The sequence below is a fragment of the Myxine glutinosa genome, chromosome 3 (assembly GCF_964187855.1).
Source record: "Myxine glutinosa chromosome 3, kmMyxGlut1.1, whole genome shotgun sequence".
Lineage (NCBI taxonomy): Eukaryota > Metazoa > Chordata > Myxini > Myxiniformes > Myxinidae > Myxine > Myxine glutinosa.
In genome coordinates, this window is record NC_136263.1 from 160,765,777 (window position 1) to 160,783,222 (window position 17,446).

The following is a 17,446-nucleotide window of genomic DNA, read 5'->3' on the forward strand; positions in this document are numbered from 1 at the left end:
CTTGAGGTTATAAAAAGCGAGATGGACGGGACAAGCTCGGTGAGCACAATAACCACAGTGATGTGCAAGTGAAGTCACATGCTGGGTGGTGAAGGACAGTCGTGGAAGGAGCGGTGGAGTACGGTCACACAGAGGGTGGTGGAGAAGCGAGTCCCAGAGTCGGATTCTGTAAGTACGCGTGTGAGTTGAGATCGAGCCACGAAGCCTAACCATGATGCTGCCTGCCATCTCCCTCCCATCAAGACAACCGCCACGAATCCATCACCAACCAGGGCAAGCATTGCATGTGGAGAAGGCTTCATTCAGTCTCCTGACCTTTAATCCTGACTCGGGACATGCGAGTGTGAAAGGGTCATTAAGATGTCGCTTCAAGCAAGTGAAGTATCGTGGAGAAGTTTCTGGCACCTTCAGTTGTGATTCTGCAACTAGACAGGCCGGCATCAGCTCACGTGTCCAAGAAAACTGCTCCGCTGCTCTTGCACATCCATCCTCTTTCTGCTCTTTTCACCCAAACATTTGCCCGAGGTCCATCTGCTTGGAAGTCAGTCAACATAATCACATTACGTAGGCAAGGAGCAAAAACCGAGCTACTTCCCAATCATCATCATCATCATCAAGGTCATGGAATCCATCATCGCAGTTAATATGAAATCCTTCCTTTTCTCCCATGGCCTCATCTCATCAATTGGGATTTAAACCACTTCTAAGTTTCTAGTTTTTCCTTTCTGAGAGTTTGCGGCTGTTTCCATCCTGTCCATACTGTGTCCTCCCCGACCCTGCTTTCCTCCCGGCTTCCCTTATTTGTCCATATCTCCTTCTATTTTATGCTTTAACTCTGCCGTTGATGTTTCCCTCCTTCCCCCACCCCTTGTACTTTTTATACAAGGGCAGAGTCTCATAATCAAGCTGCCACTCACACATACAGTGCCATCAGAAAGTATTCACACCCCTTGACTTTTTCACATTTTGACGGCAGAGGGTGGAATCATCAGCAAAAACGATATAGGACAAACTCAAACTTATAAGGTGACTTGAGAATGTTGAAAGTTCAGCATACACATCTTTAACATCAATCTTCACACCAATGGCTGACATCTCATGTCTCTCCTGCCTCACCAGTTTAAGATGTGTGTATGTACAGTGCCTTCAGAAAGTATTGACACCCCTTGCCTTTTTCAAATTTTGTTATGTCACAGCCTGAATTAAAAATGGCTTAAATTGAGATTTTTTTTGTCACTGATCTACACATAATATCAAAGTGGAATTTTTTATACAGACATTTTTACAAATTTATTAAAAATGAAACAGAAATATCTAATTTACATAAGTATTCAACCCCAAGTCAATACTTCAAATAAGCACCTTTGGCAACGATTACAGCTTAGTCTCATTGGGTATGTCTGTATCAGCTTTGCACATCTGGATTTGGGGAGTTTATCCCATTATTCATTACAGATTTGCTCAAACTCTGTCAAGTTGGATGGGGGGTGTCGGTGAACAGCAATCTTCAAGTCTTTCCACATATTCTCAATGGGATTCAAATCTGGGCTTTGGCTGGACCATTCAAGGACTTTCACATTCTTGTTCTAAAGCTATTCCAATGTTGCTTTGGCTGCATGCTTAAGGTCATTGTCCTGTTGGAACACAAATCATCGCTGCAGTCTGAGGTCTTTTGCATTCTGAAGCAGGTTCTCCTCAAGGATTTGCCTGTATTTGGCTCCATTCATTGTTCCCTCAATCCTTACAAGTCTCCCAATCCTTGCTGCTGAAAAACATCTCCATAGCACGATGCTGCCACCACCATGTTTTACGGTAGGTACGGTGTTAGATGGGTGATGAGCTGTGCTCAGTTTCCACCAGATGTAGTGCTTTGCATTCAGGTCAAAGAGTTCTTTTTTTGTCTCATCAGACCACAGACTATTTTGCCTCATGCTCAGAATCTTTCATGTGCCTTTTTGCAAACACCAGGCGTGCTGTCATGTGCCTTTTTCTCAGAAGTGGCTTCCGTCTGGCCACTTTTTTTTTTTGTATAACAAGTCAAGGGTCATGTAAGAGCTAACACACAGAACATATAATAAAGGGAGCAGGAGCCAACAGGGGGAGAAAGAGAGGGAAACACAACAACAGGAAAGAACATGGACATCGGGAGATCTGTGGAAGGGAGAGGGCTGCGGCGTGGTAAACAGGATAAACAAGATGGACACTACAAGGACTTTCAGGAAAGAAAATGGAATTTGAAGGAGGTAGATTTAGGGTGGATTAACGGGGGTAGAAAAGATCAAAGTTTTTGGATGGGGCTTCCAACAGGACATAAGAGATGGTGGTGAACAGCTGTTTTGAACACCTGGAGGGAGGAGTGGGATTGAAGAGAGTGTGGGAGTTTGTTCCAGAGGTAGGAAAACAGAGGATTGAAAGAGTGAAGGTAAGCAGAGAGTCTTGGTTTTGGGAGTTTCACCAGAAGAGGGTTGCTGGCTGATCTTGTGCATCCTGCAGGAATATTTGCGCAACAGAGCACAGACGGAGCAAGGGGTGCAAGGCCGATGAGGAGTGGATAAAAGATAGAAAGACCACCAACTTGCCTGTGTGGTGAGCGAGTTAAAGGCCCTCAGAATCAGCTTTGTCGCAGGAGATATCAATGATGCTGAGAGCCTTGGTTTCTACCGCATGATGCCGAGCTAGGTGTGAGGCAGGAGCACCAGCCCATAGGGGAGAGCACTATTCCATCAAGCTGCGGATGAAAGCTTTGTATGTGGTGAGGAGCTCAGAGGTGCCAAGGAAGGATGTTGTTGCCTAGTCGGTGACTGGCTTTGTAGGCCAGCTTGGAAATATGGTTTTCCCAGGAAAGATCATGGCAGATAGTGAGACCCAAAAGCTTGAGAGACAGAACTTCTTGGAGAGGATTGTTGAGAAAGTAGATGGGAGGGTTGTCCAGATGGTCTTTTCGGAGAGACAGTGAGAGTGTGAGATTTGTCAGGATTGAAAGGCATGCTCCACTTGTTTGACCAGTTTGTGATTTTATACAGATCTGCAGAGAGTGAGGAGGCTGCAGACTGCCGATCTGAGGGTTGAGATATGAAGTGGCAGAGGGTGGAGTCATCAGCAAAAAGATAGAGAGGATTTTCCAGAGAGGTGGAGAGATCATTGATGAAGACCAGAAAAGGCACAGGGCACAGAACACTGCCTTGAGGAACTCCAGCCTGGACAGAAAAAGGAGATGAGAGAATTCCATTTGGAGCCACACTTTGACTATGAGGGGAGAGGAGGTCCACGAGCCATGCATGGTGATTTCTAAGGATACCATAAGAGGAGAGTTTGGTGAGCAGGGCGGGGTGCCAGACAGTATCGAAGGAATGATATATGTCAAGGGAGACCTCTCTGATTTCCTGTTTGGCATTGAGAACCTCCATCCATTGTTGAGACAGCAGAAGCAGCAGGTCCAGAGGAGAATGGCCTGGTCTGAATCCAAATTGATGATCAGAGATGAAGCCGTTGGAGAAGAGGAGGGATTTAATATCAGAAGCGATGATGGATTCCATGAGGGGTGAGGGTGGAGTTTTGAAGGGGAGGTGTGAGGGAGAAGTTTTGAAGGGGAGGGGCAAGGAGGGAGATTTGAAGTGGAGGAGTTAAGGGGAGGAGTGAGGGGGGAGTTTTGATGGGGAGGAGTTTTGAAAGTTTTGAACGATTAATGAAAAATCGAACATCTATTACAAACTGGGTTTCTTGAGATTTTCAAGTCAGAGATATGTTTGAAAACATTAGAGGAGGGGTAGAATGAAGGTGAGTGTAGATAATGTAGAAAGGAAGAACTGGAAGTGTTGCAATGATAGAAGGCTTTATTTGAAAGCAAACTTTTGAAAAGGAAGAAGAACAGTGAATTGTAAGAGAATAGAGAATTCAACACAGGAGAAAGAGAAAGTTTGAACATTGCGAAGGCACCGTGAATAACATTTCGGTTAGTTGTGGTGTATATAAGTAAATGGTTGGCACGGTGGGAGCAAATACCTTTTTTCAATTATTATTATTTATTTATGTTGATGGTTAAGCAAAAGAGGAGAAAAGCAACTGGTTGAAGAAATAAAGTTTAGTTATGTGATGAAAACATTCATGATAACAGTGGGAAATGCCGAGTGGAAAACGGCAAAAATTGTAGAGAGCAGGAAGTAGGGTGGTCCATAAGGTTTCAGGTTGAAGGTAAGGAAATTGAAAAAAAAAAAAAACGGGGTTATTTCAGAGAAATTGAAGGAGAAGTAAGGGGATTGAGGAGAAAACAAGAGGACCGAGGGTGGAAGAGAGAAAAGACAATAAAAAGCCAATGTGGACTGAAACTAGGAATAGTTAGGCCTCAAATAATCCGCTTCAAAAAATTCAACGAATACTCACAAATTGGCAGAAATTTGAAAACAAAACCGAACTCAGAGCACACAGCAAAGACAGAGACAACAAAATAAACAGTAAGAATGCAATAAAAACGACCGGGAAAGACTTATCTTTGAGGAAGTTGGCAGAGGTGAAAAATCACACATCCACAAATCAGACGGGAACCGGAAGTCTCCCATAAAGCCTAGATTTGTGAAGGGCTGCAGAAGCAGGTCTCCAATCTCAGCCAAGGAACTTTATAGTTCTGTCATCGTGGTCATTGGGTTCTTGGTGACCTCCTTGACCGAGGTCCTTTTTGCCCGATTGCTCAGTTTGGTCAGACGGTCAGCCCTAGGAAGAGTCTGGGTAGTTCCATATTCTTTCCATTGCCTAATGATGGAGCCCACTGTGCTCTTGAAAACTTTTAACACTAGTAATTGTTTTATACCTTTCCCCAGATCTATGCGTCTTCAGCATTCTATCTCAGAGTTCCACAGACAGTTCCTTGGACTTCATGGTGGAGTTTCTGCTCTGACATGCACTGTCATCTGTGGGACCTTATATAGAAAGATATGTTTCTTTCTAAATCATGTCCAATCAACTGAATTGGCCACAGTTTGATTCCAATAAAGTTGTAGAGACATCTCAAGGATGATCAAAGGAAATTGGATGCACCTGAGCTCAATTTGAAGTGCCATAGCAAAGGGGTTGAATACTTATTGACAAGACATTTCAGCTTATAATTTAAAAAATTCCACTTTCACATTATGGAGTATTATATGTGTAGATCAGTGACAAAAAAAAAATCACAATGAAATCCATTTTAAATTCAGGATAAACAACAAAACGTGAAAAAGTCAAGGGATGTGAATACTTTCTGAATGCACTGTACATGGACATACTGACGATACAAACACTTAACAGAGTCACTGAGCTTGGAGGGACGTGCCGTCACTTCCCGGGATACTCTGTGTATCAGCGAGGTCATAACAATGGCGTCGATTTTCTCACTGCACTTAGCGGGGTATTTCCTAATGAGGAATTTCCTCCCCATGGATGTCAACCTATCCTGTTCCTTTTGTTCTGTTACTTTCTGATCCATTCCATGCTCTAGCTCTGACATGAGGCGCAAAATTGTATACAAAAAAGGGAAGAACTGATGTAACGAATAAAATCCTCAACAAGGAAATGAAGGCAACACATGATGGCAAAAGTTTAATTGCCACGTAAAACAAATATTTTCGAAATTACTGCGGCCGTCACTTAAACATATTTTTTTAAATGTGTAGAATGGTCAGGGGGAGAGGACATGCGAGGTAACTACCCCAGAGTCCAGATCTAACAGGGACCCGCAATTATTCCTTCAACTTTTTGTTTCATATTGTTGCGGATATGGGATTTGCATCCATCCATATCCGCTTGTAAATATTCCCCTATTTCCTCAATACTTCCCAACTATCCCCAATCCCCCATTCCCCAGTCCCATTTTCTGTAAACAACACTCTGTAGATCCGACCTCCCCCTATTTCCCCCATTAAATGTCGTGCCCAGGTTCACCGCATCTCATGTAAGACAACTATAGGACATCTTGCTAGTTATTCTTAGTCTATGTCAGTTAAGGACTCGTTTCCATTAATTCTGACCCTTCGTTGCACCAGAATGTGATTGTATGGCACCGTTAGGAAGTGTAGGACCTCCCAATACCTCCCCGCAGCTCTTCCTCACGGTTCAGCAACTACAACAACAACAACAGCAACGGCAGCGGCGGGCACGGGAAGTGCGCGTCCTCACTCCGGCTTGGTTGGTAGGGGGTGTTGGGAGGGCACCAGGCCTCCCCAACGAGCTGCCATCGAACATGTGCTCGACGGGGTTACCAAATAGGGGCTCCCTGTCAGCTCCTCGTCAAGGGCGGAGCCCGGTAACCCCCGCACCCAATGGAAGCGGCGGACCGGCCCCAGTGGGGCGGAGCCAACCAGCCGAGGGCGTGTCACTCCCCGCTGAGCATGCGCAGGAAGAGGGAGGTGACGTCAGATGCGCGCTGAGCTTGGAGCAAGCAAGACCACCTCCGAGCGCTGTGAGGCCTCCCCGCATCTTCTGGACTGGACCGTGCTTTATCCTGTCCCCGAGCCAAGGTGCACCTTGTGCCATCGAACTACCTGTCCCTCCCTGCCATCAATCCCTGTGTAAGTCAGCCTTGTTCCGTTTGTCTGTGGTCTGTCCGGGAATAGATAAGATTGTATTTAAGTGCCCATCTCTTCTGTGTCTTTTACCTCACTCTGCCGTGTAATCTACCCCCTTTTCTCCACCACTGTAATTATACCCTCCTCCAGAGGTCTTGAGAACTGTACCCCTTGCGTCGTTTCCTCTTTCCCAGTCGTCATGTCCTTTCCATCATTGATTTGGCATAGCGCGATTTGGTCAACGTCTGGGTGAATCGGGTGAGTTGGGGAAGAATCGGGGGAACTGTTAGGTCGCGGCAATACCACCGCTCGGTAAATAACATCTAAACCGCGTCCGTAACAATTGGTGTCAGGAGTGGGATACGGACCCGAAGCGCACTTAACGCGCTCAAAATTCCAAGTCACCGAAATTTGATTTTGTTTTACAAAAAACCCGAATTTTGAAAGTCGCGCTATGGGAGATCACGACGGCTGGGTTCCGGTAGAGGAGAGTGAGGCAGGGTCGATCCAGGACCAAATTGAGGGACATGAGGAGAGCGTAGCAGTGAGGGCGGCAGGTTCGCAAAATGGCGTCCTCGCGCACGAGGTTATGGGCGCGCAAAATGGCGCCTCGCACATGGCTACGGCGACCGCGCCCGTGACCGTAGCAGCGCCGCTGGTGGATTCGAACCTTTTTTTTTTCCTGCAAATGAGGGCCCTTATGGGACAAATGGGAGACCAAATTGGAGGTTTGAAAAACAGTATAGAGGCTCAGAGTGAGCAAATGGGGGTAATGAGGGCTGATAGTGAGCGATTGGGGAGCGAAATGGGGAACCGGATGGATGCTCAGAGTGAGCAAATAAGGGCTCAGAGTGAGCAATTGGGGGTAATGGGGGGCGAAATGGGGGGCAAAATGGGAGAAATGGGGGGCAAAATGGGAGAAATGGGGGAACGGCTAGAAGCTAAATTTGAGGGGTTAGACAATGGGATCAAAGGGGTGAAACATGGGTTAACGGGGGTAGAAAACAGAATGGCCGCTCAAGAGAATCAAATAGAAGGGGTGAAACCTGGGTTAACGGGGGTAGAAAACAGAATGGCCGCTCAAGAGAATCAAATAGAAGGGGTGAAACATGGGTTAACGGGGGTAGAAAACAGAATGGCCGCTCAAGAGAATCAAATGGAAGGGATGAAAAAGGGGTTAGAGGGGTTAGAAAACAGTATGGAAGGCAAATTGAGGGACATGAGGGACCAAGCGGAAAGGGAAGTTAAACAAATGGGGCAGCAGATAGAGGGGGTCAGAATGGGGGTAGAAACTAAATTGGATGCTCACAGGGAAGAAATGGAGCAGATGAGGGTGGCGTCTGGGCAGGAGATGCAAGTGATGGGAGAGGAGATCAGAAGAGGTGTGAGTGAGGAGGTCGGAGGAGTGCGCGAGGAGGTGAGGCACTGTGAGGAGCGCATGGAGAAGGAGGTGAGAAAGGGGACTCTAAAATTGCAAGGTGGTATAGAGGAGTTGACGCTGGGAGTAGAACAACTGACAGTGGGACAAAAGGAGTTGGGGGACCAGGTAAAGAAGAACACAGCGGTAATAGAGGGTTTAAAATCGACACAGAAGGAGATGAAAAAGGACGTAGGGGTAATTAAAAAAGAGTGTCAGACGGTACATGAGAACCTGACGAGGAAAATGAACAAGGTGGTAGAGGTAATGGAGACGAAGGACCGGCAGATGAGGACGCACATAGAAACGGTCAAGGGGGCCTTAGAGGACGAGCTTGAGGAGACGCACCGGGAAATAAAAGAGGTGAGGCAGAAATTAGAAGAAGTGGAAGAAGGGGTAAGCGAAATTAAGAAGCGACGGAGAGGGGATAAGAAAGAGATAAAAGAGGAAGTAAAAGAATTGGTCCAAAGTCTGTGTTCGGATCGTGATGATGTGCTCATTAACCGGATGAGGGATTCGCAGGTGATGGAGGAGAAGCGAAGAGAAAGAGGACCCGGTGTAAGTGGTGACCAATATGGTCGTGCGTGTGATGCGCCAGGTGATTTAATAAGCTTGGGGGTCGAGATGGACCCGGGTGTTCGTGAGAGGCCGTTGGTGAAGTGTGCGACAGGTCTGGTGTGCGAAAAAGGAGGTGTGTGAGAAAGTCCGACTCTGGGGTGCATGAGGAAAGAGTGCGCTGTCAAAAGTAAGGAAGAGTGTACACCTGTGGTGAGTGTTACGGAGGAAGTAACGAAAGAGTGTGCGCAAGAAAGGTGTGTAATGGACGGGTGCATGAGGAAAGAGTGCGCTGTCGAGAGTAAGGGTGAGTGCGCTGTCAAGAATGGAGGTGAAAGTAGTGAGAGTGACACGGAGCGTGAGTTGGTTGTGACAGGTGAGCGAGGATGTACACCTGGAATGGAAGTATGCACACCTGGAATGGTAGAGCGTGTGTGGGAATGCACACTTGAGTTGGTCGTGAGGCACGTGGTTGGGTGTGCGAGTGAGAGCACACCTGTGATTGTCACAGAGGAGGTGACCGAGGAGGGGGCGCGAAGAGGTGTGTTGGTGAGGTGTGCGAGCGACGAATGTGTGCCAAGGTGTTCGGTGGTCAGGTGTGTGACCACGTCTGTGAGCGGAATGAGTGTACCTGGGTGTGTTGGAGAAGGTACGACGAGGAGCATGGAAACAGCTGGATGTATGAGCAAGAAAGGGGTAGCGTATGCGTGTAAGCATGCAGGTGAGGCATCGACGGTAACCAGGTTAGCGGTTAGAGCGACCTATAGCCGAATCGGGCCCTCGGTGCGTGCCGGGCTTCGCGTGCCACGAGAACCAGCGGGGATCCGAGCCACGGCGGGTTCGAAAGGACCGCCGTACGCGATCCATGCCGGGCCGCGCTTTGAACGGCCGCGTCCGTGCTCCACTAAGCGGAGCGGGCAGCCCGATAGGAAGGGTCGTCATGGCGACCACTTTTTGTTGAGGCATTCCGGCAGGTCGAGATCGGGCCATGGGATGGGTCCGTGCCGAGATGGTGCGTGGGATCTCGGCCCGGGTAAACCTCCTTCCCTGCACCGAATGCGGGACGTATCCAGCCGCTGGCACCAAACAACCCGCATTCATTGATTTATTTTCCGTTTGATTTTTGATTTTGATTGATTTTCAATTGATTTTCAATCAAAATCAAAATTTTCAAACAATCAAATTGATTTTCCGTTTCCGGTCCGGCCGTGAGAGGACGCTGGCGTCACTTGCTCGCCGCTTCTCTGACTGGACCATTGTCCGTATCTTGCTTTCCTGGTGGTCGTGGCGGATTTTTGGCCATTGAGTCTGCCCTCTGCACGGTCCCGGCTCTGCTCTGCTGCTCCTGGCTTCACCTGCTCGGCTCCTTCGCTGTTTCCTCGGGCTCACTCTCGTGGGTTGTGCCCATTGTTTGCAGCGGCGGTGGTGGCGGTTTGCCGCCGTGATCTTGATTAGCGGCGGCGGTCGTTTGCCGCTGCATTTGCCGCTTTGCCTCCTCAACCTTGGCCTCGTGCTCGTCTCTTCGCTCCTGTCTGCCCTCTGCATGGTCCCGGCTCTGCTCCTGGCTTCACCTGCTCGGCTCCTTCGCTGTTTCCTCGGGCCCACTCCCGTGGGTTGTGACGATTGTTTCGCCTCCTCACCCTTGGCCTCGTGCTCGTCCCTTCGCTCCTGCTGGCATGGCTCTGCGGTACTCCGCCGCAAGGCTTCTCCTGCTTAAGACCCGCTCCACCCCATCATGCATCTCTGCAATTAAATCGAATGGACTCCTGTGTCGACCCAGGTACATTCACCGTGGCTCCGGTCGTAAGTTTGTTTATTTACAATCAGGTCACTCCATCCCCATCCTCTGGTCGGCTCAGCGCACTCCCACTCATCGTCCCAACACACCTGGTCACAACAATGCACAAAATCGCACCTCCTGTCTGCGAACCCTGGCCAAATCACCTGGATTCATACCCGCCGTACAAAACAACATCAAGCTCACCCTGTTCAATACCCGGTCCCTCAACAACAATTGCCTCATCCTGAACGACTACATCCTGGAAAATAAACTGGACTTTCTCTGTCTCACTGAGACCTGGCAACAACCACTGGACTACTACACGCTCAACCTCGCCACACCCAATGGATATTCTTACATCAATAAACCACGCTCGGAGGGCCGAGGTGGTGGAATTGCCGTTATTCACTGACAAGACATCAAGACCAACCTCATCTCCATCTCATCTGCTCCATCATTTGAACACCTGGCTTTTAAACTCTCTGGTCACACACAGTCAGTCATGGCTGTTGTCTACCGCCCTCCCAAACCACACCCATCATTCCTGTCTGACTTCTCCTACTTTCTGACCCAGCTATGTTCCCTCTCCCCCTCAATCCTCCTCCTTGGTGATTTCAATATCCACATGGACTCCACTGACTCCACGCTAACCACTGACTTCACTGATTTACTCACCTGCTTTAACCTCACTCAACATGTCAACTTTCCTACCCATAACCGTGGTCACATTTTGGACCTTGTCTGCTCTACTGGACTAATTTTGCACCATCTCTCTGGCTCCGACCTCACTCTCTCTGACCACCTAGCCATCACTCTGACCATCAACATCCCCACCCCAGCACCAAGGCATTATCGCACTATCAACTTCCGTAAGCTAAACGCTCTTTCACCTACCTCATTCTCATCGACCCTCTCTGAAAAAATGTCCACTTCTCCCTTCGTTGACCTCCACACCCCTTCTGACCTCACTGACTACTACAACCACACTCTCTCCTCCTGCCTTGACCAACTTGCGCCTATAAAAACCAAAACAGTTTCTTTCACCCATTCTGCTCCCTGGTTTACCCCTGAACTCCGCCTGATGAAAACTCGTGCTCGCCAACTTGAAAGACTCCGCAATAAAACAGGTCTCACAGTTCACTCCCAGGCCTACAAGGACCACATACAACACTATAAAGATGTCCTCTCCCGCGCCCGCTCCGCCTACTACTCTCAAATTATCCACTCTGGCTCCGGAAACCCAAAAGCACTCTTCTCTACAATAAACAAACTCCTCAGCCCCCTGAACACCACCACCCAGTCATTCACAATAGACAACTGCATCTCCTTCCTTTCATTCTTCCAACGCAAAATTGAAAACATCTACAACAGCTTGACCACCGCCGCACCCGCTCCCCCTCAAACCACCTGCCCCCCCTTATCCTGCCATCCCCTGTCTCAATTCTCCCCAGTCTCCCCTACTGACCTCTCTGAACTCCTCATCGGAATGAAAACTGCCACCTGCACTCTTGACCCCATCCCCTCCAGCTTTGTCAAGGCCTCCCTTCCTGCTCTCTCTCCACTTATCATTGCAACAATAAACTCCTCCCTGTCTACAGGCATCGTCCCACCATCCCTCAAAATTGCTGCTGTTACCCCCATTCTGAAAAAACCTGGACTAAACCCTGACACCCTAAATAACTTCAGACCCATCTCCAACCTACCCTTTCTGTCAAAGGTTTTGGAACGCGCTGTAGCCACTCAACTCAAACATCACCTCTCTGCCAATAACCTGTATGAAACATTCCAATCCGGATTCCGCTCCAACCACAGTACTGAAACGGCTCTCCTCAAAATCACCAACGACCTTCTCCTCTCCTCTGACGCTGGCAACCTCAACATTCTCATCCTCCTCGACCTCAGCGCCGCCTTTGACACCATCGATCACACCATCCTCCTCACCCGACTTGAAACCACCTTTAACATTACCGGCACTGCCCTCTCTTGGATTAAATCATACCTCTCTGACAGACGTCAGTTAATCTCCATCAATAACTGCAAATCCCCCACTGCTCCCCTCCCCCAAGGTGTCCCCCAAGGTTCAGTTCTTGGCCCCCTCCTCTTCATCCTTTACCTGTCCCCCCTCGGTCACTTAATCCGCCGTCATGGTCTCCAATTCCACTGCTTCGCTGATGACATCCAGCTTTTCATCTCCACCAAGTCCATCTCCACCGCCACCCACTCTATCCTGACAAACTGCATCACTGAAATAAAATCCTGGCTTCAAATCAACTTCCTCAAACTTAACTGTGATAAATCTGAAATAATCATCATTGGCCCAAAAACGCTCACCAAGTCCACCCATAACTTTGCCCTCAACATCGACGGTTTCCCAGTATCCACCTCCCCTCACATCCGGAATCTTGGCATCATCTTTGACCAAACCCTCTCCTTCGACAAATACACTAAACAGATCACAAAGACAGCCTTCTTTCACCTGAAAAACACCGCCCGTCTCCGTCCATCCCTCTCCTCCGTGGCTGCAGAAACCCTCATCCACGCCTTCATCACTTCCCGTCTGGACTACTGCAATAGCCTCCTTTATGGTTCACCCTCAACAATCACCAATAAACTCCAATACATTCAGAACTCCGCTGCCCGTCTACTCACCCATTCCCGGACCCGTGACCACATCACCCCCGTCCTTTACAAGCTTCACTGGCTCCCCATCTCCCAGAGAATCCAGTACAAAATCCTCCTCTTGACCTACAAAGCCCTCCATAACCTGGCCCCATCCTACCTGGCTGACCTCCTCTCCAGACACACTCCCACCCGCAACCTCCGCTCTGCTGGTACCAACCTCCTGACCCCACCCATCCGGACCAAATTTAGATCCTGGGGGGACAGGGCCTTCTCCATCGCTGCTCCCACCCTCTGGAACTCGCTACCTCACACCATCAGAGACTCCTCCTCACTCACCACATTCAAAACATCACTCAAGACCCACCTGTTCAACACTGCATTCAACATTTAACCCACAGCATCTAACCCCTGACTATCTCCTCTCCTTCTCCCTCCTTTGTGCTTTGAATATTTCCCTATTGATTCTTCTTTTTTTGCAATTGTTTTTATGTTTTGCGATGCATTATGTTTTGCACTCTGTCAAAGCGTCTTTGGGCTTCCTGAAAAGCGCTATATAAAATAAATGCATTATTATTATTATTATTATTCATTGCTCGGCTGTACGAAGCCGGGCTTTGGAAGGGAATTGGCGCACCGAGAGGATCTAATAAGTAGACGGGTGATGAGGTTAGTGTTTTGGACCCAAAAATTAGAAAAAGGCAAAATTTGATGATTGGTAATGGTACAGTGATTGGCAGATGATTGGCAAATTTTTGATTTGTTGGATTCGGTGTGCAAAATTGATAGTGGGACCTCCCCGATGTGGTGGGATGGGCAATCCACCATCCCTCACAGAAGGGGGGGGCAAAGGAGCACTAGCTTATGGGGTTGATGGCAGTGAAAACTAGCCCGGGAGGGTTAGGATATATCGTGTGTAGGGATCTAGAGATTGACATTAGGTAACGTTAAGGTTAGTTAGTGACTGATACCTGTAGTGGGGACGCAGGTAGATTAGTGTGGATGATAATGACGTGGGAGCGCTGAGTGTAAGGGAAGACGGAGGAGCGCGAGTTTTAGAAGGGAGTAGACAGGGCAGATGATGCAGTGTGAACGGAAGTGCTGGTGAGCAGCTTCAAATGAGGCATCGGTGAGGCAATGCTCCGAGGTGTGTGTGAGTGTACAAGTGATGAATGAGAGAGCATTGCGGATGAGTATCATGGTGAGTAGTGAGTGTTGTGGATCAGCGCGAATGCGCTTGGGGGAGAGAAGGGTGCAGGCGGCACCAAGTATGAGAGCACAGGTGTGCAAGTACAGGTGTGTGGAATATATGGAGCAGAGAATGAGTGGTGTGGAGAGAGTTGGAGTAAGTGGTACTGAGTGGTGTGCATGGTGCGAAGGTGTGGATGGGGGAAGAGTGGACCCCTTTTCACGAGTACCCGGGGAGGGTAGTTTAAAGAATAGTTAGAAGGTATAGGTAAATTGTGGTTGGATATTGGCATTTGTGGTGCGGTTGCAGAATGGTATTGTGGATGGGTGCATTGGTGTGGTGAAATTGGCTGGTCGTGTGGCCTGTTAGTATGAGTGTGAATGGTTGGGCACTCCACCACTGTTAGATGTCGGCCAGGTGAGGCCGCAGGTGGGCTCTGGGAGCCGTTAGTGTCAGTGGGTGCCTGAGGATCCCGGGTGTGGATCGGGCAGCCCGTGCCAGAGAGGGCACTGAGGGGGTGAGAGTGCGAGAGGGCCTTCCCCAGTTAGTTAGGTTAGGGTGAGGAGGAGGTGAGCTCGGAAGGCAACAACAGTGGTGGAGGTGTGCAGGTGGGCGGACCAGCTGGGAGCGTCACACGACCCTGCCACCGAAATTGTGTGGGGGCACCGAGTGTTGAATCAGGGAGTGAGACCCAAATTGATGGTGTGCACCACAGATGGTCAATGGGATTTTGGTTCTTCGAACCACATAGAGTAATGAGGGCCAATGGTTTGGCAGGAGAAAGACCCCGGGTAATGTAAAGTTGTTAAAGTCATTTAGGAAATAGTTAGGATTGATGAACCTGTCGCACCATACGCAGCCACTTACCTGAGGTGATGATGATGACTCCACACCAGTGTTTTCTTTGTTTTGTGTTGCAGGAAATGAGAATTGCTGTTTGGATTTGTGAGACGCATCACGACGTGGATAAGACATTGGGGTGATTCCATCTCTCCCTCCTTAGGAGGGACTGATGATGAATTGGTGATTGCAGATTTTGATGTTGAGTTGGAGATGGAAGATTTTGATGAGAGTTGGAAATGGCAAATTTGATTGGTTAGGAGGGAGAGAAGACGAATTTGTTTTTTTTTGTTTGTTTGTTTTTGTTTTTTTTGTATACAAGATCGAGGCTCGTGAAAGAGCGAACATTAATCACACAGAAAGACAAACCGACACATAAAACATATAACATAGGGAGCGGTAGACAAGATGGGGAGAGAGGGGGAAGGACACAAACACAACATTTGAGAGCAGGGACCGAGAGACATGGAGACATCGAGAGATCTGAGAGAGGGCGAGGGCTTTGGGGGGGGGGGGGGGCGTGGGAAGGGGGCGGTGGGAGAGGTATAAAACATATGGACACTGCCAGGACTTCCAGGAAAGAAGTTGGAATTTCAAACAAGGTGGATCTGGGGTGAATTAGCGGGGGTAGAAAAGATCAAGGTTTTGGATGGGGGAAGATAAGAGATGGTGGTGAACAGCTGTTTTAAAGACCTGGAGGGAGGAGTGGGATTGAAGGGAGTGAGGGAGTTTGTTCCAGAGGCGGGAGAAAAGAGGAATGAAAGAGTGAAGGTGAGCAGAGAGCCGAGATTTCGGCAGTTTAACCATCAGAGGGTTGCTGGCAGATCTTGTGCGACCTGTAGGAATATTTGGGGGACAGAGCAAAGAGAGAGCTGGGGGTGCAAGGCCGGAGAGGAGTCGGTAGAAGACAGAAAGACCACCTACCTGCCTGCGGTGAGTGAGTGAAAGGCCCTCAGAGATAGCTTCATCGCGGGAGATTCCAATAATTCTGAAAGCTTTGGTTTCAACAGCGTGAAGCCGAGCTAGGTGTGAGGCAGGAGCACCGGCCCATAGGGGAGAACAGTATTCCATTGAGCTGCGGATGAAAGCCTTGTATGTGGTGAGGAGCTCAGGTGTGCCGAGGAAGGACTTCGCACGACGGAGGATGCCCAGTCGGCGACTGGCTTTGGAGGCCAGCTTGGAAATGTGGTTTTCCCAAGAAAGATCATGGCAGATAGTGAGACCCAAAATCTTGAGCGACAGAACTTCTTGGAGAGGATTGTTGAGAAAGTAGATGGGAGGGTTGTCCAGTCGATCTTTTCGGAGAGACATAGTAAGAGTGTGAGATTTGTCAGGATTGAAAGACATGTTCCACTTGTTTGACCAGTCTGTGATTTTGTCCAGGTCTTCAGAGAGTGAGGAGGCAGCAGACTGCCGATCTGAGGGAAGAGGAATGGAGTGGCAGAGAGTGGAGTCATCAGCAAAGAGATAGAGACGATTTTCGAGAGAGTCAGAGAGATCATTGATGAAGACCAGAAAAAGCACGGGGCCCAGAACACTGCCTTGGGGAACTCCAGCCTGAACAGGAAGAGGAGATGAGAGAAACCCATTCAGGGCCACACGTTGACGACGACTAGAGAGGAAGTCCGCCAGCCATGCGTGGAGATTTCCATGGATACCAAAGGAGGAGAGTTTGGTGAGCAGAGCGGGGTGCCAGACCGTGTCGAAGGCACGTGATATGTCGAGGGAGACAGCTCTAATTTCCTGTTTGGCATTGAGAACCTCCATCCATTGTTGAGACAGCAGAAGCAGCATGTCCAGAGTAGAGTGACCTGGTCTGAAACCAAATTGATGATCAGAGATCAAGCCATTGGAGAAGAGGAAAGATTTCATATCCGAAGCAATGATGGATTCCATGACTTTGCTGATAATTGGGAGAAGGCTGATTGGTCTGTAGTTGCTAGGATCTGTTTTTGCACCTTTTTTGTGCAAAGCGGTGATGTTGGCTGATTTCCAAGCAGATGGCAGTTGACCTTGAGCAAAAGAGAGGGTGAAGAGAACAGAGAGAGGGTGAGATAGAGCAGCAGAGCAGGATTTTAGGACCCGTGGGCTGATGCCGTCGGGTCCAGTTGCAGAATCAGAGTCGAGGGTTGACAGAAACTTTTCCACCTTGTCAGGAGGAAAGGACACGGAGTCCAGGAGCAGCAGGGTACGACTGGGTATGGTGGGTACAGAAAGGGATGGGTTTGGGACACAAGATTTAGAGGCAAACACAGAGTTGAGGCATTCAGCTTTTTCACGTGCGGAGTCAGCTGTGTAGCCATTTGAGGTAAGGGAGGGGATGGAGGGGGAACAAACACCAGAAACGGATTTGACCAGACGCCACCAGGATTTGGAAGAGGGAGACAGATAAGAGAGTTCGGTCTTGAGAACGGAGAGAGATTGTTTCCTGGCTCTCCTGAGGGTGGACACACACTTGTTTCGGGCTTTGTGAAAGGAAATGAGATTTCCTTCCGTTGGATTTGCTTTCC

General features: G+C 48.8%; 1 protein-coding gene across 2 annotated transcripts in view; it reads right to left on the reverse strand.

Moving 5' to 3' along the window:
* Nucleotides 1-17,446, reverse strand: part of ZER1 (zyg-11 related cell cycle regulator) — a 79,918-nt gene that overhangs the window by 49,104 nt on the left and 13,368 nt on the right. The window lies entirely within an intron of this gene.